Below are 27,246 nucleotides of genomic sequence, written 5' to 3' on the forward strand. Positions count from 1 at the left end.
CATGGCATATTCGAGGGCAGGTCTCACCAAGCCTCAGAAGCTGTGTACTAGTCCCTGGAGCCTTTAGAGGGCAGCAGCGCACCAGCTGATTACAGGCAGCGCGTCAGGCAAACTCCCCACCAGACCAGAACCTTCCTCCTGGTCACCATGCCAAAGGTTGGTTTGCCAAGCTCTCTGGCCGCTTAGCTTCCTTCTTTCTTTTCTGTCTCTCTCTCTCTCCCTCTCTCTCTCGCCTCCCACTTCCCACACACTCTCTCCCTCTCTCCCTCCCTCCTCAATGTTAAAATTATACACTCTGATGAAGTCGCCCCTCAACCGGAAAATGAAAGCTCCAATGAAAAAGTTAGACGAGCCAATGACAACAAAGAGAGAAATTGGGAGAAAGGGGAAAGGGGGCTGGTGAGGGGGAAGGATTTAAGAACAAGAAAAGGGCAGATGTTTCGTAAATATATGCAAAGCAAAACTGGGTGTACCCTGAACATTTCCACAGAGAAACAGACCAATCATTGTGCACTTCCTCCCGCCACACTGGTGGAGCTCTGCTTTCAAAAAAAAAGAAAAAAAAAAAAGTGTGGCCACAGGCACCTGCCTTTCAACGGTCAGTTCTGACATGCTGACTATCTCCCAATTATCCAAAGAGAACAAAAACATTTTCATCTCCACACAGCAAACACTTCTGTTATGAGAAAAAGGCTGCTTCGAGGAGTGGGAAGGCGATTTAAGGTGACGGGCGGTTGAGCTGGCCAGCAGGACCTACTGGTATTTAACTCTCCTTGTGCCGGCCAGGACAAGTTTGGGGCTGAAACATAGCAGTGAGTAAGGTTGTGGGTGATGTTGGCTCTTTCCTTACTAGACCATATTGTATGTGGCAAGAAATATACATGAAAACATATTGAGGAGATGGTAGGTAATAAGCCTGTTAAATGCATGGAAATTAACTAGATTGGTGGCATTTGATGTATAGATTTCACACTTCTTTGCACATACTGCACACATACAGCGATGGCAATGCTCTCTGCGACATATGGAAAATAAATATTTTATCTCTGTGAGCTCTTATCAGTCTCCGGGGGCTGCTGAGGGAGAGTGTTCTCTTCACCAATTTTCTCTCTTCACTGGGCTCCCACCCTCTCCTGCACATTAACATGCCTTCCACTCATCAGCCTGGTTGGGTGGAAAAGAATTAGAACCCCTTTTTCATAAATACTGAGTCACTGGGTCATGACAATTTTGATCCCTGCCCCACTTGTCCCCCATCTTTTTGGTGTGGTGATCGTCCCCTTATTCTGCTTCCCAATAATATATGGAAGAGGCTTAGTACAGTATTTGGGGAGGAGGGCACAGGGGATGTGGTGCCTCAGTGGGGGCTGGTGGTAGAACTGAGCTCTACCATCCAGTAGCCGTGTACCCGAGGCAGATTCCTCTGCCTCTCTGGGCCTCAGTTTCCTCATCTGTAAAATGGAAATGACAAACATTCTAGGGCTGCTATGCTATGCAATGCTAAGTCGCTTCAGTCGTGTCTGACTCTTTGTGACCCCACAGACTGCAGCCCGCCAGGCTCCTCTGTCCATGCAATTCTCCAGGCAAGAATACTGGAGTGGGTTACCATTTCCTTCCCCAGGGGATCTTCCCAACCCAGGGATTGAACCTGGGTCTCTTGTGTTTCCTGCATTGGCAGGCGGGTTCTTCACCACTAGCACCATCTGGGAAGTTGATGCAAAGATTAAATAATTCCTGTTGAGTGATGGGCACAGCGCTGGCACACAGTCAGTGCCCTGGGAGGGTAGCTCTTTCACAGCGTGTCGGTTCTGCAGTTTCCATTTCGGCTGGAAGGAGGCAATTCTTTTATTTTAGTCATCTTTTAAAATATCTAGATTTGGGCAGGGGCAAATGGACTATAACTGTAGCAAAGGCAAAAAGAATGCTAGGATAAGCAGTCTCCTCTTCAACACTTTTTTTTTTTTTACGGTATCACCCTCCTGACACCTTCTTTCTGTTCATGTGTTCGTCATTGCTGCTACTACACCATTAGCTCCTCTTGAAGTTGGGGGTCAAGCAAGCTACACTTGGCCTAGAGAAGCCCATCAAACCTGAGCACTATGGTCTATTCATAGAAACCAACCTTTGGCACTCGAGCTTATCACGTTTTCTTACAGTTTATCCTTTCACCGCTTGGTCTAATGTTCTCAGATCCATTTAAGATGTTTTCATGATTAAAATATTTTATTCTTTCAATTTTTTTAACCTTCTTGGCAAGGTTGATTTACAGTGTTTTTCAGTATATTTCTCCCTCACTGTATCAGTCAGGATCTTGGCAAGAAACAGATGGCACACTGAAAGGATTTAACTGAAGAGAGTTTAATGAAAGGACACTCTACTGAGGTACAGAGGAGGTTAAAGGACCCTCAAGGGAAGTGATGCACCAAGGACTAGCAACAGTGCGAGGTTGTTAATCTCAGCTTTAAACTGCTAAACCCAGGGGGTGAGGAAAGGTATGGAGCTCCCCATGTCCAGTCAGAACTGGAGTTGGGAAGGGGCCTGACTGAGAAGCACCCTGACCCTATTCTCCTGTCTCTTGCTAATGCTTCCTTTTGTTGTTGTTGCTCAGTCGTGTCTGACTCTTTGTGACCCCATGGACTGCAGCACGCCAGGCTTCCCTGTCCTTCACCATCTCCTGGAGTTTGCTCAAGCTCATGTCCATTGAGTCAGTGATGCCATCCAATCATCTCATCCTCTGTTGCCCCCTTCTCCTCCTGACTTCAATCTTTCCCAGCATCAGGGTCTTTTCTACGAGTCAGCTCTTTGCATCAGGTGCCAAATTACTGGAGCTTCAGCTTCAGCATTAGTCCTTCCAACGAATATTCAGGGTTGATTATCTTTAGGATTGACTGGTTTGAACTCCTTGCTGTACGGGGAACTCTCAACAGTCTTCTCCAGCACCACAGTGCGAAAGTATGAGTTCTTTGGTGCTCAGCCTTCTTCATGGTCCAACTCTCACATCTGTGCATGACTACTGGAAAAGCCATAGCTTTGACTATATAGACCTTTGTTGGCAAAGTGATGTCTCTGCTTTTTAATACACTGTCTAGGTTTGTCATAGCTTTTCTTCCAAGGAGCAAGCATCTTTTAACTCCTTTTGGCCAAATTCAAAGGTAGCCAGAGAAAAAGGAAGCCTGGGTGTCATAATCCTGGGCCATGTATCAGGGCAGGGAATGTCCTATGGTTTTGCGTGTGTGTCAGGGGGGAGGGAGGGATGAATTAGCATACTATTTCTGCCCTCTCCATATCCTTTACCTTTTCTCCCATTATACTTTCCAGAAGGAAAGACAGCAAATAAAATGAAAGCAATTTTCTCTTAGTGTCCAAGTGCCTATTCTGTCTGTTTGCAATTTATGGGGGGAAAAAAACTGAACATACTCTCTGTGAGAGCAGGGATTTAGGTTTGTTTTATTTGCTGCCATACTTCTGGTCCCTAGAACAGTGCCTGGCACTTGGCAAATACCCAGTAAATTTTAGTTGGCTGAGCAAATATATTCACATCTGTCACACCAGACACTATACATACATTATCTCATTTAGTCATCGCAACAATCCAAGTAAGTAGGCAGGTTGCTGAGCCTGGTTGTGAAGGTGTTATGGGAGTAGGCAGGTTTTAAAATCTAACACTTACCTCCTCCCTACTCACCTTTCAAGCCTTGAGACTTCAGCTGGGTATTGTAAACACACAGAAAGGGATTCATTTGTAATTAGAACACATTTTTATACCATACCGGGTTTCCCAGGTGGTGCTAGTTTGTAAAGAATCTGCCTGCCAATGTGGGTTCGGTCCCTGGGTCGGGAGGATACCCTGGAGGAGGAAATGGCAGCTGCGGGCTGCCCATGTTCTTGCCGGGAGAATTCCATGGCCAGAGGAGCCTGGAGGACTGCAGTCCACGGGGTCACAAAGAGTCGGACACGACTGAGCATCTGAGCGATGTTTATACCGTATTCATCTTACTGAACGAAGGTTTTGCACTATGCAAGCCCTGTACGTTTTATTATTATTTCTCTTTTACATATGAGGCAGCTGAGCTTCCGAAAAGCAAAGGCTGCAAGAATTTGAACCCAATGTCTCCATCCTCAAGGTCCCACAAATCATGAATACAGGCACTGGTGTTCGGCACAGAGGCTCCCTTGGGGGCTTCCTAGAAATTTTTAGGAAACCTTAGGTCCCAATTTCTATCCTGATTTTGGATTCTCCAGAATCTTTTCCCTCCCAAAGGACAAACCAGGCTGAGACTTTGAAACCAGCTGTGCCCTTGTGTTTGTGGTACCGTGCTCTGTGATGGAAACAAACTCGGAAAGCTGTCCGCATGTGGGGATTTCTAAGGCACTCTTCCACTTGAACGTAAAGGTGATGGTGTTTACACAAGTAAGTTGCTCACACGGGTACAGAATGAGGACACTCTATTTCTGACCTTTTGTCATGTCTTTAGTCCTCAGTCTCTCCGGCCCATCAGTCCTGTGGCTCAGTCTGATAGTTCCGGTCTCCATTCTGGCCAGGCAGGCCTGATTCTCTACACATCCACCACCACCAATTACAATCCACGCAACTGACAGTGTTACAGGTAGAAAGCAATGCAAAACAAAACAATCCAAACCCTGACTTCCTCCTCTTTGGGTTTGATTTGTGCCCAGAGCAGCTAAAGACATAAAGAATATGATTGTGAAAATCCTACCTGAAGCCTGGGAGAAATGTTAGTTTCCTAGGTTTAGCATTTTCCAGTAACAGAGATGTCTGTAAAACACCATCCCATTACCTGCCTCACACCATACAGGAAAACGAGCAAGTACAACAACCAGCATGAGTTTTTGTTTTAAAAATGTATAATTATTTTGCATGCATAGCCTCTAAATAATTTAAAGTTCTGGCTTTTCTAGTGAAAGAAGGCATATATTTATCTGTTACTTCTAGCAATGACTAATCAAAACTTGATGTCACTCTTTCATCAGTATTTCCTGTTGGTGTCCAGCTCCTACCCCAACTTACTTCTTCAACTTGACTTGCAAGGGTTGTACTTCTCCTATGTAAATGTCTGACTTGAAGGGAACTCAATTGAGTACCCTGAGCCTTGCATCCAGAGGGCAGAGCTGACCTGGGCACAGTGGTTTAGAGATGTGGCTGAAGGAGCCCACAGATGCAAGGGTGGGTGTTGGCCCCTTGGGTAGCAAGGAGACCACAGCATGGGGGCACAGACAGGCAGCCACATCGCAGGTGGACACAAGCACAGAAAGCTGGCTCACAAATGTGACCAAGGCAGCGTGAAATGACAAGCTGCAGCAAGAGGCAACAGGGCTGCACAGAAGGGCGATGAGAGGCAGAGAGGACTGGAGGTGCCACGGCTTCAGGCCGAGGCACAGATGACCCAGCAGAACAGCACTGGTCCCTGCAAAGTGCGTGAAGCTCAGCCCAGCCACCTGGGAAGCGGGCGCGATGCTGCCCAGGGCTCACACTGCAGGCTGCAAGCCGAGAACCAGTGTGGGCACCTCAGGACTGAGTCTGGTTACCTCAATGCATCCAAGAGATGAAGCCATCTAAAATTTCATCTGCTCTTACATTTGTGAGTGCTTTTTTTTTTTTTTTTTAAATTAAACAAAGTGAACTGAGAAGCCTTTCATTGGAGGCATAATGTACTCACAGTAGTTTTCAAATAAATGGTGTCACTCTTCAGGTAAATCACTCCAAGGCTTGGGCCTAGTGCAGCTGTTCATTGGGGCAGGGAACACAGAGCGGCTGCATCTGGATCAGACAAGAGACAAACAAAAACAAGGCTGTCAAAGGAGGAAGCGATGGAGGTCACTAGTTCTGAGAGAGCCAGAACCCTTGGACTTGGTTGAGAGTCTGGTTCTGCATTTTGCACCAGAGACTTGGCAAGTCAGGGGAGGGAGACTGAGACCGCGTTGTCCAGACCCCATTTTCAGCATTTCTACCCGACTGCCCGTCTGGTCTGAGAACGTCAACAGTACCCGCCAGTACAGATGGAGCTGACGGAGCTGACAATGGAGCTGACGTTGGTCCTAAGTTGGAGCTGAGCATGAGGGTAGAGCAGTGGTCCCCAACCTTTTGGCACCAGGGACCAGTTTCGTGAAAGACAATTTTCCCATGGGGGATGGTTTCAGGATGATTCAAATGCATTACATTCATTGCTCACTTTATTTTTATTTATTTTTATTTCTGAGCTTCCCTGGTGGCTCAGATGGTAAAGAGCCTGACAGCAAGCAGGAGACCTGTGTTCAATCCCTGGGTCCAGAAGATCCCCTGGAGAGGCAAATGGCAACCCATACCAGTATTCTTGCCTGGAGAATCCCATGAATGGAGGAGCCTGGCGGGCTACAGTCCATGGGGTCGCAAAGAGTTGGACACGACTGAGCGACTAACACTTTCTAACACTCCTTTATTTCTATCATTATTACATCAGCTCCACCTCAGATCATCAGGCATCAGATTCTGGAGGTTAGGGACCCCTGGGGAGGGGAAGCAGGGGGTGGGGGCGGTGCCCCTCCACCTGGCTACAGCTGACTCCTCCAATGCTCATTTCCCCTCAGTCTCTCCCTCTTTGTTGTTCCAAGATTCCTGCTTGTTTACAGATGCCCACGGACCCGAACGTGTTTCTGACCTCTGGCCTTCTTGCCACCCTTCACTGCAGGCTGTTTCCTGCTCCATCCTCTAACCCTGAGGAGTGCAGCCTCAGGGGTTACAGAATGGACTCCCATCTGTCTCAGAGACTCATACCCAGAGGTACTTTTCCCAGGCGTTGGCCCTTTGGTCACCTGGGCCTGATGACCACTTTATCTGGAAGCTCTCCTCCCTTCTCGTCAGGATACGGCACCATCCTGACTTCGCTCCTGCTCTCAGTTCTCTCTTCTGCTTCCTTCCTTGGCCTCTTCTCTTTCCCCAAATGCAGACATACTCGTCACAAGCTTTGCCTACACACCCACCCTCCATGGCCTCAACAATCACTTCTCCATAGAGAACACCCACATGGCTGCCTTTAGTTCTCACTTGTCTACAGAGCTCCAGACACCCATTCTGAATAACTCCTGGCTATTGGTTCATTGATTCATTTGCTTGTTTGTTCATTCATTCACTGTTTACACAGACTCTACTAGGCACCTGGAAAAGATGAATAAGATGGGGCCTCTGACTTTGAGAAGCTCACATCTCCATCATACACTTCACAGGCACTTCTAACTCAGAAAGTTTTAAGCAGAATTCATTGCTTTTCCCTCAAAATAAGTGCCTTCTCTAGTCTTCCAATTTCCTGCCATTGGTACCATTTCCCTCCAGTTACTTGTACCTACAATTGAGGAGTCTTGTTTAATTCCCCCTTTTCTTTCATTTCCCATAACCAATAAGCTGCCAAGTTCTGCGGTTTTTACTCAGGCTGTGAATCAATACTCATTTTTTATCCCTTTATCACCTGTTGCCTGGACTTCTGTGAGTGCCTCCTACTTGGCTTCCCTTCCTCCAGATCCTCTTTACCTCTTGTTCATCCTTCAAACCAGCAATGCATTTACTGTTCTGAAGTTCCATTCTAAATACACCATTCTTTTGCTCTTTGTTGGATTAAATGCAGACTTTTTGGCTTGGCATTTAAGGTTTCTGCAATATAGCCCCATTCTAATTTCCTTCTCTCTTTTTTTTTCCCTATAGTCTGTTCTACATTGCAGAAGTTCCATTCCTTCCCATCAGGGTCATGGTCTTTCCTCCCTTTTCCTAACATCTGCATAGAGCTTCCTTAAGGGCAATCCAAATATCATCTCACTTATAAGACATTTCCCAAAGGAAAGTGCCCTTTCTTGAATCCTAAAGAACTTTTTGCACTGTTCCCTTTGGACATTCTATAAAAAAGGAAAAGAAAGCGTTAGTTGCTTAGTTGTGTCTGACTCTTTGTGTCCCCATGGACCGTAGCCCGCCAGGCTTCTCTGTCCATGGAATTCTCCAGGCAAAAATACTGAAGTGGGTTGCCTCTTCCTCCTCCAGGGGATCTTCCTGACCCAGGGGTCAAACACAGGTCTCTGGCATTGCAGTTGGATTCTTCAGTCTGAGCCATCAGGAAGGCCCTTACATACCCTATGGACTCTAATATTTACTTGTGTAGTATTTCTTCCTACTTAAGCTTCTTGAAGGCAGAGACCATTGTTACTCTTTTACCCCCATTGTGCGCAGTGCCTTGCACACAGCTTAGCACTCAGCGGCTATCTGCGGATCCGAATTTAAAAGGAATAAAGATGCCTTCTTGGAGTCATGGAAGCTGAGACTGAACTGGAAAGACCCTGAAGCTCATCTACTCCAAACCCTCATTTTTCAGATGAGATCAAGGGAACTGAGTTGCTCAACGCCACATCCTTGCTAGTGGCTGAGTAAAGACAACTGATAGAAAAAGTCACAAATCTCTAAATACCTACCAGTGCTTGCTTAGAACAAGTAGGCCCAGCAGACCATCAGCAGTGACCTGACAGAGAGAGTGAGGGGTTGGGGTGCAAAATCTGCAAGGATACACTGGGTTCCACAAAATGAAGAACTTTGTTTCCCTTACTTTGATAAACCAAACTGATAAATGCCTTTTTATAGTTAACTGTTTTAAAAAATGAGGGTGGATTTAAAGAACAAGGGAGCAAATCTTTCTAATAATACAAGCAGAAACATTTGTGACAATATTGCAAATACCACCGGAGTGATCAACTCAGGGTAAAAAAGCAGAATGAAGAAATTTCTCATGCTTTGGAAAAGCAGTGCATTCAGCTGAAGTTCTAGGTGAGAACAGGCTGTGGTAATTCTATGGTTAAATTCATCTTCTTATAGACACATAGGCTATTGGCAATCTTGCTATTATGCCACACCAATAAATCTTTTTCCCACCTAGCTTTGCCCAGTTTTTATCCTATAGGTTTGTTTAAACATTTACTTATTTTCCTTTCATTATATCTCCAATCTCCCTGTAGAAAAGCATAGTGACTGCTCCCAAGACTGTTCTAATTTTCGTCCCTTATTCTTCTCTTGTGGTAGAAGAAACATTAACTGTTTAATCTCCTCTCTATCCTCATCCTCAAACAGAATCATTTTCTTTCACCTGATGCTGTAAAGCCCAAGAAAACATGGTGTGGGGATAGCAGTGTTTCCCTAAGTGAGGAAAACAGAGTTTTCCAGGGGAATCTCAGTTGGTTTTATGTGTCCAGAAGAACTCAGCTCTTAAGTGCTAGCCACCAGTCCTATCAAACTTCATCTGCCTCCCCCAAGTGAGCATGTTACTCATGTCACTCACTGATAATCCCAGAGGAAAACTTGCTACTGGTTATCATATTCTCTTGGCCAATATGGTGGAGCCATGTGATGTGCTGAGAGATCCATTAGATAGTAACACCCCAGGAGCCACATAAACAGCAAATTGGGTTCAAGAGCTCCTCACAGTTCTTACTAAATCATCAGATGGCTGGATAGATTATCAACAGGTCACCAGACAGAGCTTCCTTCTCTTTTCTTCCTTGGCAACTATATTAAAATGGTAGAGGAAATCACTTGCCGATACGCCTAGTACATTGCAATGAAAAATTACTTGGAAGCGTACACATCCATTGTGTAATTACGTAAGTGTACGTTTTAAATATGTCTAACATTTGATTTAAATTGTGCATATTATACTTAAATGGAGACATAATCTTTCTGTCCTTTAATCACACTCCTCTTATCAGCTCCACAGCCTCTTGCTATGATTTTCCTTTCCTTTTTGGGCAAACTGTCACCTCGCTCCTTCTTATTTCCCCTCTTGCCACAGCACACACCCGAAGGTTTTTAATTAGAACTACTGCTTGGTGTGTCATGTTCTACTGCTTAAGGAGTAGTGATGTTCTAAAAAAGACTCAGGGAAATTGACTACATGAGGTTTCATATTTATCCTTTTTCAATGGCATCCATATCCAATGTACTCAGTTTTTAAGTCAAAAGGTAAGAGGCTGCTGGGGGTCTTAGATTTCCCCCAGAATCTGGAAATCCAGCTATTCTCTCTGCCTCTTATATCATCGCTGTAAAAATGCATCTTCTCTGGGAGCCCAGCTGGCAAGGTTCTGGATGGTGCCAGAGGCAGAGGAGACAGTGGGTCATTTCCATTCCAGACTGCTCTATTCTTGATGGCTCTGCAGATCTGTCTCAGAGTCCTTAGAGAGCAGCACTGTTATATAACATGCCGCCACAGAGTGCTGTGTGGAACTTTCTGTGGAGGTCTCATTTCAGTATGACCATTTCCATATCAAATCATTCTAAAATGACAGATGGGACTTCTATGACAAAAGCTTACCCAAAAAAAAGTAACAATAATTTATTAGATGTTTAAATGTTGTTAGGTACTGTATGAGGAATTTTTATGTGTAAATCTCTTCTTATTCAATCCTCACAGCAATGCCGTGATACAGGTGTTAATATACCCATTTTATAAATGTGGAAAAGTGAGACCAGGACTCCTCAATCAACTACTCAAGATTAGGAAGTGTGGGTAGTGCGAGACTCACATCTTACTGACTCTAAATCTGTGCTCTTCTCACTGTACAACAACTGCTCCAACACAGCACGAGCATGTTTCTAGTTCCCACTGTGAGTTCAGCACAAGAAAGAGGTTTATGTTGGTTTCATGATGGTTCAGAGTCACTGAAAGCACTGGGGGCAGAGATCTCAGGCGAAGGAACTCTTTCAGAAACAATGACTCCTTCCTAGCTCTTTTCTGTTTGAAGATGAGGATGCTTTATGCTGGTTTTCTCAAATGCTGATGAACAAATGAATCACCCAGGATTTCTGATACAGCGTGTCTGGGGATGGAGTCTGTGATTCTACATTTCTACAGGCTCCCAGGTGATGCTGATGACATCAATCTGGGTACCACAGGTCCTATGTCTGACACCTTCCTACTGAGGGTCGTTTTCAAAGGAGCAACTCAAGCTGAAAAACTTGGCTACCAGTTCACACAACAAGACTAGCATCTGATGCAGGGCCAGTTTCTCAAATCATCGGACATTAGGCAGAATTCATGGAGTTTCTGGCAGAGAGCACGTTATGGGAAAAAAAAAAAAAGTTTCTGGATCCCTCAGGGCTTTCTTCCCCCCAACTGGAAATTAAAATGATAATGTCTCTAACATGTAAAGTTCCTATTTTTTACATTATTGTTATTTTTAACAATAATTATCTGGTAATAATTCAAATAACACCTTTCCTCTGAGAAATTCAATGAGCTTTACTAACCTTAATTGTCTAACAGCAATTCCCAGGTGTAGATAGAGCTGTCTCAAAGATCACAGTAAATTTAAAATTGTCCCACTTCCCTCCTTTCTTCGCCCCAAATGTAGTGGGGAATTAGTGGCGAGGGGTTACTAACTGGCAAAGACCCACTAGCTCCTCATTTGAGGCACAGGAAATTTTATAAGGCAAGGGTAAATCCAAGAAATAATCAGCAGAAAGATGGTTGTGGGGGCAGAGAATATTGGTGAGAGGGGAAAGGAAAGAGGGAGAAGGAGTAAGGAAAAGAAAAGAGAAAGAAGTAAAATCACAGAACTGGACACATGATCTTGGACCAGTCATTTAACCTCTAATTGGCTCAGCTTTTCCCTCTGCAAGAAAAAGATTTTATGATTTTTAAAGTCCTTTAAAACTCTGAAAGTGAAAGTTGTTCAGTTTTGTCCAACTCTTTTCTATCCCATGGACTATACAGGCCACGGAATTCTCCAGGTCAGAATCCTGGAGTGGGTAGCCTTTCCCTTCTCCAGGGGATCTTCCCAACCCAGGGATCGAACCCAGGTCTCCCGCATTTCAGGCAGATTCTTTTCCAGCTGAGCCACAAGGGAAACCCCTTAAAACTGTAATAGTCCCCTGAGAAGAAAGATGGGGGGATTAAGTGGCTTATCCACCTGTTAAACCATTAAACTTGTTAAAGAAATCCATTTGACTTTTAACTTTTTAACTAATTACCTGAAAGGAATTCCCAAGTCTGTCACCAATCTCACCTTTTTGGAAACTGATGAGACAATCATTTAATGAATAAGGTGCCAGAGGTATCATAGCCAGAAAAACTAGTCAGGAACCCTATCTTCAGTTTTTTGATGCTATAGGAAATGCTTTACTTAAAAAATTTAGCTCCTTAGTTAACCACTAGTTAACACCCATGTCCAGAAGAAGCGTCACTGATGGCCTGAAGACCCCTGGGATAGCCCTGCCAATAGAAGGTCCCACTATCTGTCCCTTTAAATTTGTGTTAATTTTCTCTACAGAGATGTTGATTCCTCCTTGACAACTCACAAACTCTGTTAATAAGAGCTGCTCATCCAGGAACCTTAGTGCTATTAGGTAAAGTTGATTTTTGTTTTCAAAATAAGAGATCTTTGGGATATATACATATGCATATAAACATGTTTATAAATGTTTATACATATGATAATACTTTTTCTGGTTTTAATGATTACTTGTGATGGAAACCCCTTTTCAAAGTCATTAGATATTGGAGTCTTCTCGTCCAGAAAGCCTGCCACAGGACCTAGTGATAAGGTCACTTTAAACTCCATAATGAGGATTCCAACACGGGAACAATATATGGTGCAGCACATGGCTTGGTGTTATATCAGAGTTATCTATATTTTGCCCCTTGCACTGAGTATATTTTCTGGAATAATCATTGCATTGTGTCTAAATGGAGAAACATCAAAATGGCATTACCTGAAAGAAGATACTGTCACTGTCCCCAAAGCAAAAACCCCTTTCTTCTCCCTGCTCCTATAGCCTCCACTGTAGTGTGGCTGCCATTATAAAATGCATACTGTGCAGCAGGCCTTATGCTTGGCACTTTTTATATGTTATTTAACATGCCTTGGACCATAAAGAAGGCTGAGCACCGAAGAATTGATGCTTTTGAACTGTGGTGTTGGAGAAGACTCCTGAGAGTCCCTTGGACTACAAGGAGATCCAACCAGTCCATCCTAAAGGAAATCAATCCTGAATATTCATTGGAAGGACTGGTGCTGAAGCTGAAGCTCCAACACTCTGGCCACCTGATACTAAGAGCTGACTCATTAGCAAAGACCCTGATGCTGGGAAAGATTGAAGGTGGGAGGAGAAGGGGACAACAGAGGATGAGATGGTTGGATGGCGTCACCTACTCAATGGACATGAGTTTGAGCAAGCTTGTGGAGATGGTGATGGACAGGAAAGCCTGGTGTGCTGCAGTCCATGAGGTTGCAAAGAGTTAGACACGACTGAGCTACTGAACAACAACTTATCTCTCACACTCACTCTTCAGGTGTGGGAATTTTCTGATTTTACTCATGAGGAAACTGATGTTTAGGAAAGGTGAGGGGTGAAGTTTTTTTGCCATAGATCATGATGCTAGAGGGTAGCAAAGCAGGGCTCCAGGGCCAGACTTTAAGCACAGTGCTCTGGCACTTAACGTACTCCAGGCTTCTGATTGCTAAACAGCTGCTCTCCTGCTTTCACTCCACTGCTGTTCATTTGAGGGCCTCATCGTAGACTTATGGTATTAGATTCTCCATCATGGTCCACGATTGCCACCTCCAATCTTTTTTTAACCTTTTCCAAAACCTTCTCTACCTGATTTATGTTTTCCTTCCTTACTTTGATGAACACATCAATCCAAACCCATTACCATTTTTTGTTCAACAAATCTTGATCATCATTTTGCTAGCTACTTTTTGGCCCTCATTCTCATTCCAAATTATTCATCTGAGGCCTCCCATTTGATCTCAAATGTTCCAGCCTTAGCTTGAGAACTTCCCTTCCTTAATGCCTAAAGAAACTTCACTTTTCACCTGGTCCTTTAGTAGGCTCCTGCTGACTTCACTAAATGTCTGTTCATTCTGACCTTACCCCATGATCAACCATTTCAACACTCTTCTCAGTAACTCCCCTAATTTTCTATGTATAGGGCCTCTTCTTATGTTATTCAATCACGAATCCGTATCACCACTCACCATTCCCTGCCACTCTTAGTTTAAAACTCTACATGTGCACACCATCTGTGACCTCACTCCTGCTTAGTGTTGCTTCTGAGTACAAGCCAACAGTAGTTTTTCCTCATATGTTTCACTTTATCAAGTCTCATTCTTCTTTCTCTTTTTCAGTTGATGATCTTGCCTCCTACATTAGTAAGAGGAAATAGACCGTCTAGTGCGGTAAGCTCACAAGCTCTCACCTCCATCTCCAATATCTTTGAAGTTTTCTCATGTTGTTTCCTTAAAATATATTGATACCTTTTTCTACAATCTCCTCCTATCTTAGAGGTTATCCTCTCCTTCCCTTTGGGCTTCCCTGGTAGCTCAGACAGTAGCTCAGAATCTGCCTTCAATGCAGGAGACACTGGTTCAGTTCCTGGGTCAGGAAGATCCCCTGGATAAAGCAATGGCAACCCACTCCAGTATTCCTGCCTAGGAATTCCCATACACAGAGAAGCCTGGTAGGCTACAGTCCATGGGGCTTCAAAACAGTTGGACATGACTGAGCAACTTTCACTCACTCATTTGGCTCCATCAGTGGTGTTTTCCTCTGTATTTAAAGACATATTCATTCACAACAGTACTAAATTGATCATAAAATATAATGTTTTTCTCTGTCATCTGCTCTTGCCCTTCAAAATCTTTTCAGGTGGTACATCTCAAAGTGAGTTTTATAGAACACTAGAACTTCAAGATGAACCTCAAAAAAGTCCTTTAGTCAAACAAATACAGGAGACACTGAATACTATATGTCTCTCTTATAAACTCAAAATGCACATTGTCCAAACTTATAGGATTACAGACCCACCCCTTATTCCCCAGTTTTTCTAATGGCACATTTTGTAACTTCAGAATATGCTTAGAGAAAAGATGCTTTAGTAGATTTCTCCTGGTTCTAAAGTCATTAGCCTGGGTATGTTAGTTCACTGAATCTATATCAAATAAGCCCTCTCAGATTTCCTTTCCTTCAATACTCCATTTGGTTTAACCTAGTTAACTTGCAGAATGTCAGAAAGACTAAGCATGTTCGAATCTCTGAGCCCCTGAACATACCATTTTGGCTATTGGAAAGGCCTCTGTGATCTTTTTCTCATTTAGACCTTTCCTTCTTTCAAGGCCCATATCAAAGCATGTATCTTATGAAAACTGCTTTAGCCCGTGTTGACCTCTGCTACTCATATAATAACACTTAGGTAAATGGTTATAGTTTAACCCCTGTTTCCGCTATCACTTGGTAAGAATGCAAGTTCTCCAGGACCTGGACCTTGGTTTACACATTACAGAAATTCCAGCACCCAGAGTCACCCTTTGTTGCAATACTAGGGGGTTATAATCATATTAACAGTAGTCAGGAACAGAAATAGTTAACACTGGGGTATGTTAGGTATATACTTGATTTCCATAGCTATGGAGACAATTTAATATGCTAAAGGCCCAGGTGAATGTACCACCACCTTGTGGGGAAGAAGCACCATTCACTATTGCCATCATCACCTCCATAAATAGAAACTTGTATGCTTTGGGGAGATGAAGGCCAGATCTAGAAGAGCAGAGGCAGCTCTGTCCTTAGGTAAAGATGAGACTATGCATTAATTGACAGCAAATGGAGAGAAAGCTAAAATAATCCAAAACCAGTGGAACAAATGCCTCTCTACCAGTGACGCAATCATTATTCACAATCATTGTATCATGGTATCTCGCCGGTAAAACCAAGCCTCTTTTTTCCACAGAAGGAAGTCAGTCTCATGAGAGGATTATCACGGCTCCTGGTCACAGCACTGGAATACAGAGTACGCCATTCTGCAGGGTGGTAATCACTTGCAAGACGACCATGGCCCGAACGTGCCCCTGCCTTCCAGGCGGCTTCCAATCTCTAATTCGTCGGGTCAGTCTCAAGATACATTGCACTGAAGACGTCAAGACAATCTGGCTGCCACCAGCCCAACATGTAACCCCCAGTGAACTGGGTCATTCCCGTAAAGCTCTTTTACTGCCCCATCACGTGGGCTGCTGAGCAGGTTTTCAGTCTCAGGTAGGTTGGCAATATCTAGACATTAAGGAGCTTTGAGTTTTTCAGATTAGATGTTATCTGAAGTTAAGACTTAATGGATTCCCTAATATCGAGCTTGCAGTGAGGCTAGGGCTAGAAATTTGTTCTCTTGATGCCTAGTCAGGGAGTTTGATTATGCGAGAGACAGAGTATATCTTTTCCCCTTAAAACTGCAGCAACTTACGATTTTCACATTTTGGTAGAGGAGAAAATGCATGTCATTAAGGTACAGCTTGTGAAATATTTTGCTATCTTTCTGGATAAAAAGTGGTATGCAAACCAAAGATCTAATTAAAAACTATAAACGCGAATGTTTTACTTAGGCTTACTTCAAAATAGGTACAGATTGTATTATATAAGGTATGAAAATAGTAGGATAAAGGTAAAAATGGTATAATAGAAAATTCTGTGCTGGTCTTTCATTAAAATTCATAACAATGTATGAGAGTATTAGTAGCAATAAGCAATAATAAGCATTTTTAAAACTGGAATTTTTATTGTGGGAGATTACTGGGTTGGTGAAGCTAAATGGCTTAGCTATTTTCCTGTCATGCCCCTGTTCAGAGTTGCTGTTCTAGACAATTTACACGTTTGAAAGTGAAAATGAAGGGTGACCTGACTTTTGAATGTGTCCTAGGCCACCAGGGCAAGGTTGTTGCCATCTGAGAACCATGGGCAGTTTCTGCAGTACAGTATCTTAATTTCCTCTCTTTGTGGTAAAATAGTTAACTTTTATATTCTACATGCAATCTGAGGTCTCGACAGCTTCCTCCTGTCGTCACATGTGGTGGAGACAAGGGTACACTATTGGCAATCTTTGCACTGATTTAGACACATCAACGCTTATGTGGTACTTCCATGGACACGTTTTAAAAGTGAATTCTCCCCACCATGAATTTACAAAGATGAGAAGAAGACTGGGGCTGGGGAGGGAGGGTAAAGTTGCCCAGCTAATGAGCAGTAGAGTTTAATCTAAAAAAACGTGATTTTCAGTAGAAAATCTTTTATCACCCAAAATGTCCCTGGCTGCCAACAAGCTCTGTGGCGAATCTGAGAAGTAGAGGATTGGATGGGGAATCAGAAATACCTTGTCTTCCTGGATCTGATAAATGCCAGTTGTGTGATCTTGGTCAAATCACTAACTTTTCTGAGTCTTATCAAATCATGAACGAGGAAACAATGAATGATATAATTACCTCCTAGCCATGAAATCTTTCACCTGTACAATGATACTGATTAATAATGTGTGCATGGCCTATCTCCCAAAGTTGTGAGCTAAAGTAAGCTGATGTACACTGAAGTGCTTTGCATTCTGTGAACTATGGAATCAACATAGTCTCAAAGAATGGCCACTGGAGGGATTAGGGAAGGGTCTCTGTGTGTGTCCACACGTACAGCCAGTCCACTTCCACTCGGGTCTGGGGAAAAGCTGTGATAGAGCACTGGCAGAGGCTCAAAGCCCTCCCCTTCCAGGGAGCTGCTCAGTGTCACCGAAGCGAAGTTAACTTGAGTAGGTGAGCCAAACGTTCAAGTTCCAGCTCTGCTGAGTAGAGGCCACAGAGAATCCCGAGCCGCCCTGCGGGTGACAACCACTGCTCCCCCAGGTGTGCTGAAACACTGGGGAGACCCGGGAGGGCAGCACAGGAAGCAGGGGAAGGCGTCAGACCTCCCTGCTGCCCAGGCCCAGTTTCCTCCCGCACACACAGCTCCATCCCACGCGACATCACCTGGCAGCCCCAGGAGACAGAATAGGCCCAAAAAGAGCAGGAGCCTCCCCTCTGGGTAACCTAAGTGCTCTGACGGAAAGACAGAGGGTATCAGCAGAGTGGCTGTACTGAGTCGGCATTGATTTCTCTGGCCTTTGTCTGCATCTGGTTTCCGTCTCGTTTGGAGGTGGTTACTGTTACTACAAGCAGCATGAATCATGTCTCTGTTAAAAAACAGAGCTTCAATTGTCTTACATAACTCCTGATAACTGAACGTCTAATAATAGCAAGCCATTTACAGGTAGAGAGTCTGTCTTCCTCCCAGACATACACACACGCACACGCACGCGCGTGCACACACACACACACACACACAAACACGCTACTCCCAGTGTCTCACAGTAAAGTGAGGCAGGCAGGGAGGAGGCAGAGGGAAAAGGGGACAACACAATTGACTTTGGAGGATTTGAAAAAATAATGAATAATCATGCATCACGGGACCTGAGGACCAACATGTTTAACTAAAGTAAGTTTTACAGACTGTAAGAATCAAGCGTTCTTCTTTAATGTATATGAAACAGCAAGGAATCCAAACATACCTCCTCTAGCATTCTATGACTGTATAAAACCCCCAGACTCCAAAGACGGGAGGGAGTGCAGGGGCTAGGAAGGAGAAGTTTTACTGAATTTGAAACTAGCTTACAGCAGGTAGGTTTAATCTTCCAGGCATTTTTCTCCTCTCCTTTTTGTGTGACCAGAGAAAGATATCTCAAAGGTGCCTGGCTGTAGGTATTATGCAAAATTCCGGAGAGTGAAGAGTGACTGGAAACACGGCTGCAGTGTCCCACTCTGCAGGCAATGCCTTGTCGGGTGCTATTCCCTGAGCCTCTGTCTTTGGGATGGAGAACCTCGCATCTGAAGACTTGTGTTTTTCCCATGAACATAATCTCTGCCTTGCAGGTCAAGATGAGGTCATACACGGGGGGTGGGGGTCATATGAGTGGGGGTCTTAATACATGACCCCCACTCCACCGCCCATTAAGGTGATGACCAAAGAGCAAAATAAGAGGACAGGCTGAAAAGAATGACTCAAAAATTACGAATCTAAGTTTTCCTTTAAAACATTTATTTGATTGAAGGGAAAAAAAAAGGCTCTAGATAGCAAGCTAAAAAGTGAATGAGAAAAAAATAATCTAAATTTGTATCATGCATGTCTCCATTTCCTTATCATGACCATCTTAAGAACACATCGATTCAGGCTATGTTTTTGGAGTATGCATTCCCAGGAGCCCAACAGCTCTGAGAAACTGGACCAAGGGAGGACTTCTTGGAAAATCATCGACAGGCTACATCCAGTCACTCATCTGGGCTAGGACCACAGAAGGAAACGTTCTTCTCTGTTTTCACTGTTCAACAGCATGAAACTGGGAGCTTGGCTATTTCAAACCAAAGAATGGCCTAGGACACAACCACTTTGCGGACCAACACCTGGGTTACTCTGTAGTCTCTTCAGCTGTTTAGGAATGCAAAAGGCATATGGATATAGTTATGTGTCAGGATGGCTGTGTGTGCCCTCAAAATAGGATTTATTCTGCCTATTTCCTTTTGGAATATGTCCCACATCCATAAGCAAAAGATTTTTGCATAACAGGAGGAAAGAGGAGAAAGAAAAACAATAAACGAGAAGAGAGGAAGAGGAAGGAAGATGACTAACGTCCCATTACCGCCGCCTGCAAACCTGGCAGGAGCGGACACAAAACCTTTAGCTACTGCTGTCTAGTAGTCTTTGCTACGTACCATGTGGATACGGTTTCTGAAGGAAATAAGTTCTAGATTTTTCTCATGAATATCCAAATGCAGAAAGCAGGGGCTCTTGACCATTAAATCACCCCCACATAACAGCAGTGGAAGGTAACCGATGGGGCTAGACTCTTACTTCATTCACTTTGTGAATTAAATTGCTCTCAGAGCTGGTATGTTGGTGGACTAGATGTTATAATAAAAACAGCCACGAGACACCACACTTTCTTTCAGGTGAGGCTTTTCCCTCTACCTACTGTGAATGTGCTGTTGAATGATTCCTGTTTCTGGAAGAGCAGGTGGCTTGCCTCCTCCTTTTCTTGGCCTCAAAAGCCAGGCTCTTCTACAAAACTGTGAAGCGATTACACCCACCTGAAATTTCAGGGCACTGTTCACCATGGTATGTTTGGCACTCAAATTAGGATTTGGTGGGCCAGACACATTTAAAATGTCAGAGTGGATTGTTATATTATTTTGCATTGCAATAATAAGAGTATTCTGGACTGAGGCTGACAAGCAGATCATAACCATATGCAGTGCAACAAGCCACATGACACTGTATCAGAAGTTTAGAGGCAATATTTTCCAATGACCCAGAGATTTTTTTTTAATAGAGAAAAGATGGATGCTTTCCCCACTTTCAATATTTTTCAAGTATTTATTGAATACCTATTGTCAGTGATGGACTTTTTATTCCTAGAAGGGAGCTGGGCTATGCCAGACTCTCACCGTGTTCTTTCTCTTTTAATACTGAACAAAATATCAGTAAAATATCAAGTACAGCATTTTTTTTTTTAAAACCTGATAGGCAATCAGTATGTGGTAACTGGCCATGCAAATGAGAGAAGGAACTGGTGATCGTGATGGCAGTGGGAAGCTTCCTTACAAAAGCACGTTAGTTAAGAATCTTTCGGGGACAATTCAGGGAATCCCTGCTGACTCAGTGGTAAAGAATCCACCTGCAAAGAAGGAGATGTGGGTTCGATCCCTGGGTGGGGAAGACACCCTGGAGAAGGAAATAGTAAACCATTCCAGTATCCTTGCCTGGGAAATCCCATGGACAAATGAGCCAGAGGGGCTACAGTTCATGGGGTTGCAAGAGTCAGACGTGATTTAAGAACTAAACCACCACTATCAGGGACAATTCAGAGGGAATACCTAAGCAGATCTGGTTTGACCTGTTTATGCATTCCAACAAATATCTAGAATTCTATTAACCTTCAAACACCTAATAACATGGTCATGCCATTTTTACAGGAATTTTTTTTTTTAAAAGAAGAGGCATCTACATTTATGTAGTAAGCTTCTCTGTGTTTGTAGAATACTCAAAATACTTCTGAACATGCTAAGTCACTTCAGTCGTGTACAACTCTTTGCACCCCTATGGACTGTAACCTGCCAGGCTCCTCTGTCCATGGGATTCTCCAGGCAGGAATACTGAAGTGGGTTGCCATTTTCTCCTCCAGGGGATCTTTCCAACCCAGGGATCAAACCCGAGGCTCCTTTATCTCCTGCATTGGCAAGGGGGTTCTTTACCACAAGTGTCACCTGGAATCCTAGAATACTTCTGAGAACCCATCTTACATTTTAGAACCATTTCTAAGACTCCAGTAATTCATTATTTTAAAATCAACTTCAGTGCTTCCCTGGTGGTCCAGGGGTTAAGAATGCCTGTCAATGCAGAGGACGTGAGTTGGGTCCCTGCTCTGGGAAGATCCCACCTGCTGCAGAGCAACTAAGCCTGTGCTCTGGAGCTGTGCCAGTGTGCTAGAGCTGGTGAGCCACAACTACTGAGCTCTCATGCCCCAACTGCTGAAGCCCGAGTGCCCTGGAGCCCAGGCTCCAAGAGAAACCACAGAATAAGAAGCCCACACATCGCAATGAAGAGAAGCTTCTGCAACTAGAGAAGGCCCTGAGCAGCAACGAAGACCCAGCACAGCCAAGTATAAAGAAATAAACAAAATAAACTTCAAAGCAGTTAATTAAGGAGCTCATTGATAACCATGATACACAAAGTGAGGATGGTGGGATAAGGCAAAGTTAGAATTCTCCAAAATGACTGCATAGAAACTGAAGAAATGACGACCCATTTGGTTGGAAGGCATCTGACTATAGATCAGATATGTGGGTCCCGAGTCATGTTTGTTAAGTGCCTTAGATAAGACACTGGAGAAGGAAATGGCAGCCCACTCCAATATTCCTGCCTGGAGAATTCCATGGACAGAGGAGCCTGGCAGGCTACAGTCCATGGGGTTGCAAACAGTCAGGCACGATTGAGTGATTATGACTCACTCACTTAGATAAGACAAGTCATCAAACTTCTCTTGAATCTCACTTTCACTTGCATAAAACAGGAGTCCTGGATCTGATGGTTCCTGATTCCTTCCAGTTGTAACATCTGATGATTTTAAAGTAAGGAAAGACGACAAAGTAATTCCCGCTTCCTCTCATTTTGCTAAACAGTTTAGGGTTGCTTTCCCCTGATCTGTGACTATGCGGTTCGCAATCAGTTTTAGGTTTCTGGGTTCTAGAAGTCACACAGTAAATTTTCAAGTCATTTTGCCTATGTACGTGAGAAAATGATAGTGAAACAACTCTTTCTTTCTTTCCATATCACTGTTTCTTCTCATGTCAGACTCACACATCTACCATAAAAACACAATCATCCTCGTCACAGGCCCTCACTCCGGCTCATGCAAGCTTATCAGATCGGGTTATTTCTGTATTTATGTCCTGGCTATTTTCTCTCTTCCAACTTGTTTATGAAATCCCTGGTAAGCATAAAGCTGCAAAAACAAAAACAAACAAATAAAACAGCTCTGTTTGAATAATTTACTTCAGTCAAGGGAATATAAGAACACATTCTAACGGGGAAAAAGCTTTAAAAAAAAAACACTCCCATACCCTAGAAAAGACTAAATAAAATGTTTTATCAGTGATAATTGCATATGTTGTTATTCTTTTTCATCACAGGGAATGTTACATATTGGGTTTATGGTCTATTGTACAGACGTGGATATTTTCCTCAATATTTCTCAGGCCACTGCATCCTTGAAGCCAAGAAGGCCCAGAGCCCGTCGAGCTGGCTTTACATAGACAAAGGAGCCACACAGAAAACCCAGTACCTGGAGCTTATATCATATCCTGCCTAGGCACTCCAGTGCTCATGACTCGTTCTTTTCCATCTGCATCCTGTTCCTTTGCTGTTTGATTCCCTTCACCTAGAATGCCCTTTCTTTGCCTCCCTTTACTGCTCAAAATTCTCCCTATCTTTCAAGACCCACCTAGCTCAAGCCCCACTTTAAAGAAGCAACTTGGGTTGATCCAACTTGGGACCCAGGAATAATTTTCATGGCTAGCAATCAATAATTAGCCCTTGTAATAACTGGAGTCACTGAAAACACATATCTAAGAAGTTCTCAGAGAACACCAGAGAAAAAAGTTTTAGAGTTGCAGGGTCCTCATAAAAGGAGAAAGAAGGCTAGCTTTAAGAAGAGGTCCAATATAGAAGCTGTGGTACATAAAGTAACAGTTGTAGCCTTGTAAAGAAAGGTTGTATCTTGTACAGCAGGGACTTTTTTTTTAGAATTGCCTGACCTTTTATATTTTTTAAAGAAAGTGGAAGATATTCTTTCTTAAGAGTTAAGACACTGGATATAGCAATGCACAGTATCATGAAGTTTGATTGCATTAATTATGAAGCTAAAATATCAAGATCTTAATTAGAAAGAAAATGGGGCACAGAGTAAAAAGGCAAAGACAGAGGTGTGTGTATAAAATCTGAATTTCATCTCCCCCTACCCCCACCTCAGTCCAATGGCCACACCACGCACTATGATAAACTCTGCCAGCGCTTCGCTGAGCTTAAGTGATGGGCCATGATATATTCTGATAGTAAAAGACTGAATGAAGCTAAGGAATGCTGGATGCTGTTATACATGTATATGATTTTATTTATGTGTATATTTTTATATCTATATATACAAACATATATATTTGTATGATGTTTGGCAACCGCACCCATGGTATTCCTGTGAAGTAGGCATGTGGTAAACATAATTAGCCCATTAAACAGATGGTAGGGCTCTGGCATATCTCACCATATTCTAAAATGGTGGAGCTGTGAGCAGGGACTGGAGAGGGAGTGCAGTTTGATATACGGGTAACTGCAAATCTCTGTGAATTGCTACTTTCCTGAAGACAATCTGGGTAGGTTGCATTTGGCTGAGAACTGGGGATGGTTTGGGAAGCTTTAAAAATATACAAGGGGACAACTTTTCACATTCATTCAGATATAGTATCTTCATTTTTACTCACTAGAGACATTTTTTGAAAAACAGCTTTTTCTTTTAACTCATCTGTGTTCCAAGCAAACTCTCAAATTGCTGAGCAGATTAAAAAAAAAAAAGAAAAAAAAATCTACATGCCAAGTAGAAACAGCGGGTAAAAGACTCTTTTAAATTGTCTTTTACAAAGTGCACTCTTGGAAAGGATCAAGTTGAAAGGAGGTTTGGTACCATAAACATAAACACATAGCTGTCACTGTAGTTCAGTGACCGGATAGGTGCAAAAGCACGTGTGAGGAACTTTGACCCGGCTATATTATGTGGCCATGGCATTGCCACTCCAAGGTACAGCTGGCTGCAGGGAGCCTGTAATCAGTATTCTAGTTCAGTTCTTGGTCAGCTGAAATAGGGGCTAGCAGAAGTGAAAGAGTTACTAAAAGTTAAGACTTGCATTTACAAATGTATTTGAACTGGCTTCAAGAAGACATGAAACATCAATACATCTGGAGACTAGAACTTGCAATTGACTGCTCTTTACCATCTGGTCTCAAGAACATTTTCTGCTTGGAAGTTGCATAAGCAATGAAAAAACATACAAACAACTTCCTGTACCATGCCTTTGGTCACTCATGATGACGCATTACAAAGTAAACCAGCTAAATATGAGCAACTCTGCCTTACTCCAGATGACAACATACATTATGTAACTAAGACCAGTGACAGAGAACATCTTTATTTTAAGACATTTAGACTAAAAACATTTCAAGAATAAATATCCTTCCTTGTAAGGTGTTGGTCGAGTAGTTTGGCTAGATTGGTTTTTAATGTCACTACAAAATCGTATCTATTTTTTTATAAATTGAAAAAAGAAAAACAAAAAAAGCTATACTGGGGAGTCAAATGGTCATATATTTATATTTTAATGACACAAACTTGCCTCTTTAAGCAATAAAATATGTTACACTTTTTTAAAAAATAGAGAAATTTTATGTATCACTGTTTTCTTAAACATAGTAGGCTGTTATCATTTATGTTTCTTCTTATAGCACAGGGTCATCCTTGCAGAGGCCCACTACCCCTGTTTTTCAGAATACATTTCTGTTTCTCTTGAGAATCCGCCTCTTCTCCCACTGCTCAGTCGAATGGCCACAGGAGCTGCAGCCCATGGTCTATGGCCATACCGCAAAGGGTCAGTGTCCCAGTTTTAAGGAGTCACCTCCTTCTTACCTTTTACAGTAGGTATATTTTCTACTCTGCTTTGGATTGGAAAATCAGATAAACGAGTGCTATAGAGACAATATTACCTGTAAGGGTTTGGTTGGAAACTTGGGGACACTCATTTTGATGTTTGAAGATCTTATTTATTTCTTTGTTCAGGATTGTAATTCAGAAGTCTGAACTGCAAGAAATCAGACTTCCAGGTATTACTGCATAACACAGTGTGACATTTATGCTTTTTTATTGCAAGGGTTTTTATTTTTGAAGAGGTTACCCAGAAATCCACTTTTGATCATTTTATTTGTTAAGTCTCTGATCCATTCCATTTCACTCCCTTGATTTCTGCAAACAATGGAACTAACATGATAATGTTGAGAAGTAAATAAACAACACATTTTTAAGGATAAGATGGCAGAATCTTGGTAATTAACTGCATCATAGGGATGGAAGCAAAAGTATAGTCGTTGGAAATTTTCTCTGGACTTCTAATTTTTTCCTAGATTTTGAATAGGACTCTGGCCTTACTGAATATTAGAAAAACATTAAAAAACTATAAAGCTATTTATGTTAACCTAAGCATTCAGAAATGTATTAATAACATCTGATTATCCTTTTTCCCTTTCCCCTAAAGAAGAAATCACTGTAATTCACAATCTGTGATAGTTCGGATAGGTATTTTGTTGAAATTTACCTTTTTCCTAATCTCTGAAAATAGGATTTCAAAGTAAACTAATACTGTTAAACTGTTGGGAGGGAAGGAAGAGAACAATGTTTAACTTATAGGAGAGAAAAATGAAAACTTACAATATTGAAAAATACTCATTCTTTAAATGCTACTGAAAATTCTTATTTATTGATATCAGTGTTTAAGAAACTCTACCTGTGAATACTTTGAAATGTCAGTTCAAATCACATTAAAATATTCCATGATTCATACTTTCAGCCAGTTCAGATTGGTCTCTCTTTCCCAGTTTATCTGAACTGGTGGAGGTCTATAAAATAAACATCAGTAGCTTTCAAGAGTTACATTTTTACTTGTTTGACATATTGTGGGTTTTTGTAATAGTGCTTATATGATAAAAAGAAACACTAAGTGTGAGAACTATTTGTTAGAGATTATGTTTGGATCAAGAGAGTTTGCAAGAAACTATCAATTTTACATCAGCCAAGGTTACGCAGACTAAAGCAGGAGTTCCGCCCATTCTCCACAACAGCATCTGAAGACATGGTTAATGAGCTCCGAAATTCATTCACAATGTCGCTAATCTTTTAGGAACCTTATAACCTTGCCCGACATTTCCATCATCATGGGAGAAAAACCTTGACAGAATTAGAACCTGTCATCATGATCTCCCTTCCTTCTAGCGATTCACTTTTTTTTGGTATTGGAATAGTCAAAAGACTCCATGTTTTGAAATTCCATAGAAGACTTAACGATTGAATAATTTTCTCACATCTCTGTTTGCACTTTCGTAGTCTGGTTGCATTGATTTGTGTCTCATAAGTAGACATTTCCTTTGTTGGTTACAAATCGATGCTATAGAAGAAACCTGCCAGTGCATTCCCACTTCCCCATCCCCTCTTGCACTCTGAAAAACAAAGGACAGTTTTCTTTGAAAAATTAATTTCATTGGTTGGTAACATATTTTAAAAAAAGAGAGAGAAAGACCCAGAGGTTAAAAAAATGTCTGTGGGAAAAAGAGCTCCTCACCATCTAAAACAGAGACTGCCTAGTGGGAGGGCAGCACTCTATCCTCCTGGTTTGCTTCCTTAATGCGATCATGGTCCTCACTTTCATACATCACAAGGCTGCCCAACACAGCACACGGTGAAGCCACAGTCAGCTATGATTTCCTGGCAGGAAAGAAACCAAAAGGCAGGACAAGTTGAAAGTATTCTGCCTTTATTCAAATCTTCTAAGATGGGGCAAAAGGGAAGATAATGTGTTTTTTTTTTTTTTTTTTTTGGCTAGGAGGGAAAAAAGCACAGGCTTTCTTTAAGTGAATGTGAAAACTGAGTTCTGAAGATACCCCGGTACTTTTACCCCAAGTGGATAAGCACAAATAAAGAAGGACAAAGAAGTACTATCATCATTCTGAATGCTCTTGCCTGCACTTAGCTACAGGTGGAAAGCAAGCAGGCATGATTTGAATTACCTAGATTA

General features: G+C 42.5%; 1 protein-coding gene across 50 annotated transcripts in view; it reads right to left on the reverse strand.

The window, feature by feature from the left end:
- ZBTB20 (zinc finger and BTB domain containing 20) overlaps window positions 1-27,246 on the reverse strand; it is an 863,472-nt gene that overhangs the window by 69,090 nt on the left and 767,136 nt on the right. For all 50 annotated transcript variants that reach the window (XM_060417945.1, XM_060418065.1, XM_060418031.1 and 47 more), the window contains one exon: window positions 5,679-5,779. The gene's annotated coding sequence lies outside the window, so the exon portion shown is untranslated. The remainder of the gene's footprint in view (window positions 1-5,678; window positions 5,780-27,246) is intronic.

The sequence above is a fragment of the Ovis aries genome, chromosome 1 (genome assembly GCF_016772045.2).
Source record: "Ovis aries strain OAR_USU_Benz2616 breed Rambouillet chromosome 1, ARS-UI_Ramb_v3.0, whole genome shotgun sequence".
Taxonomy (NCBI): Eukaryota; Metazoa; Chordata; class Mammalia; order Artiodactyla; family Bovidae; genus Ovis; species Ovis aries.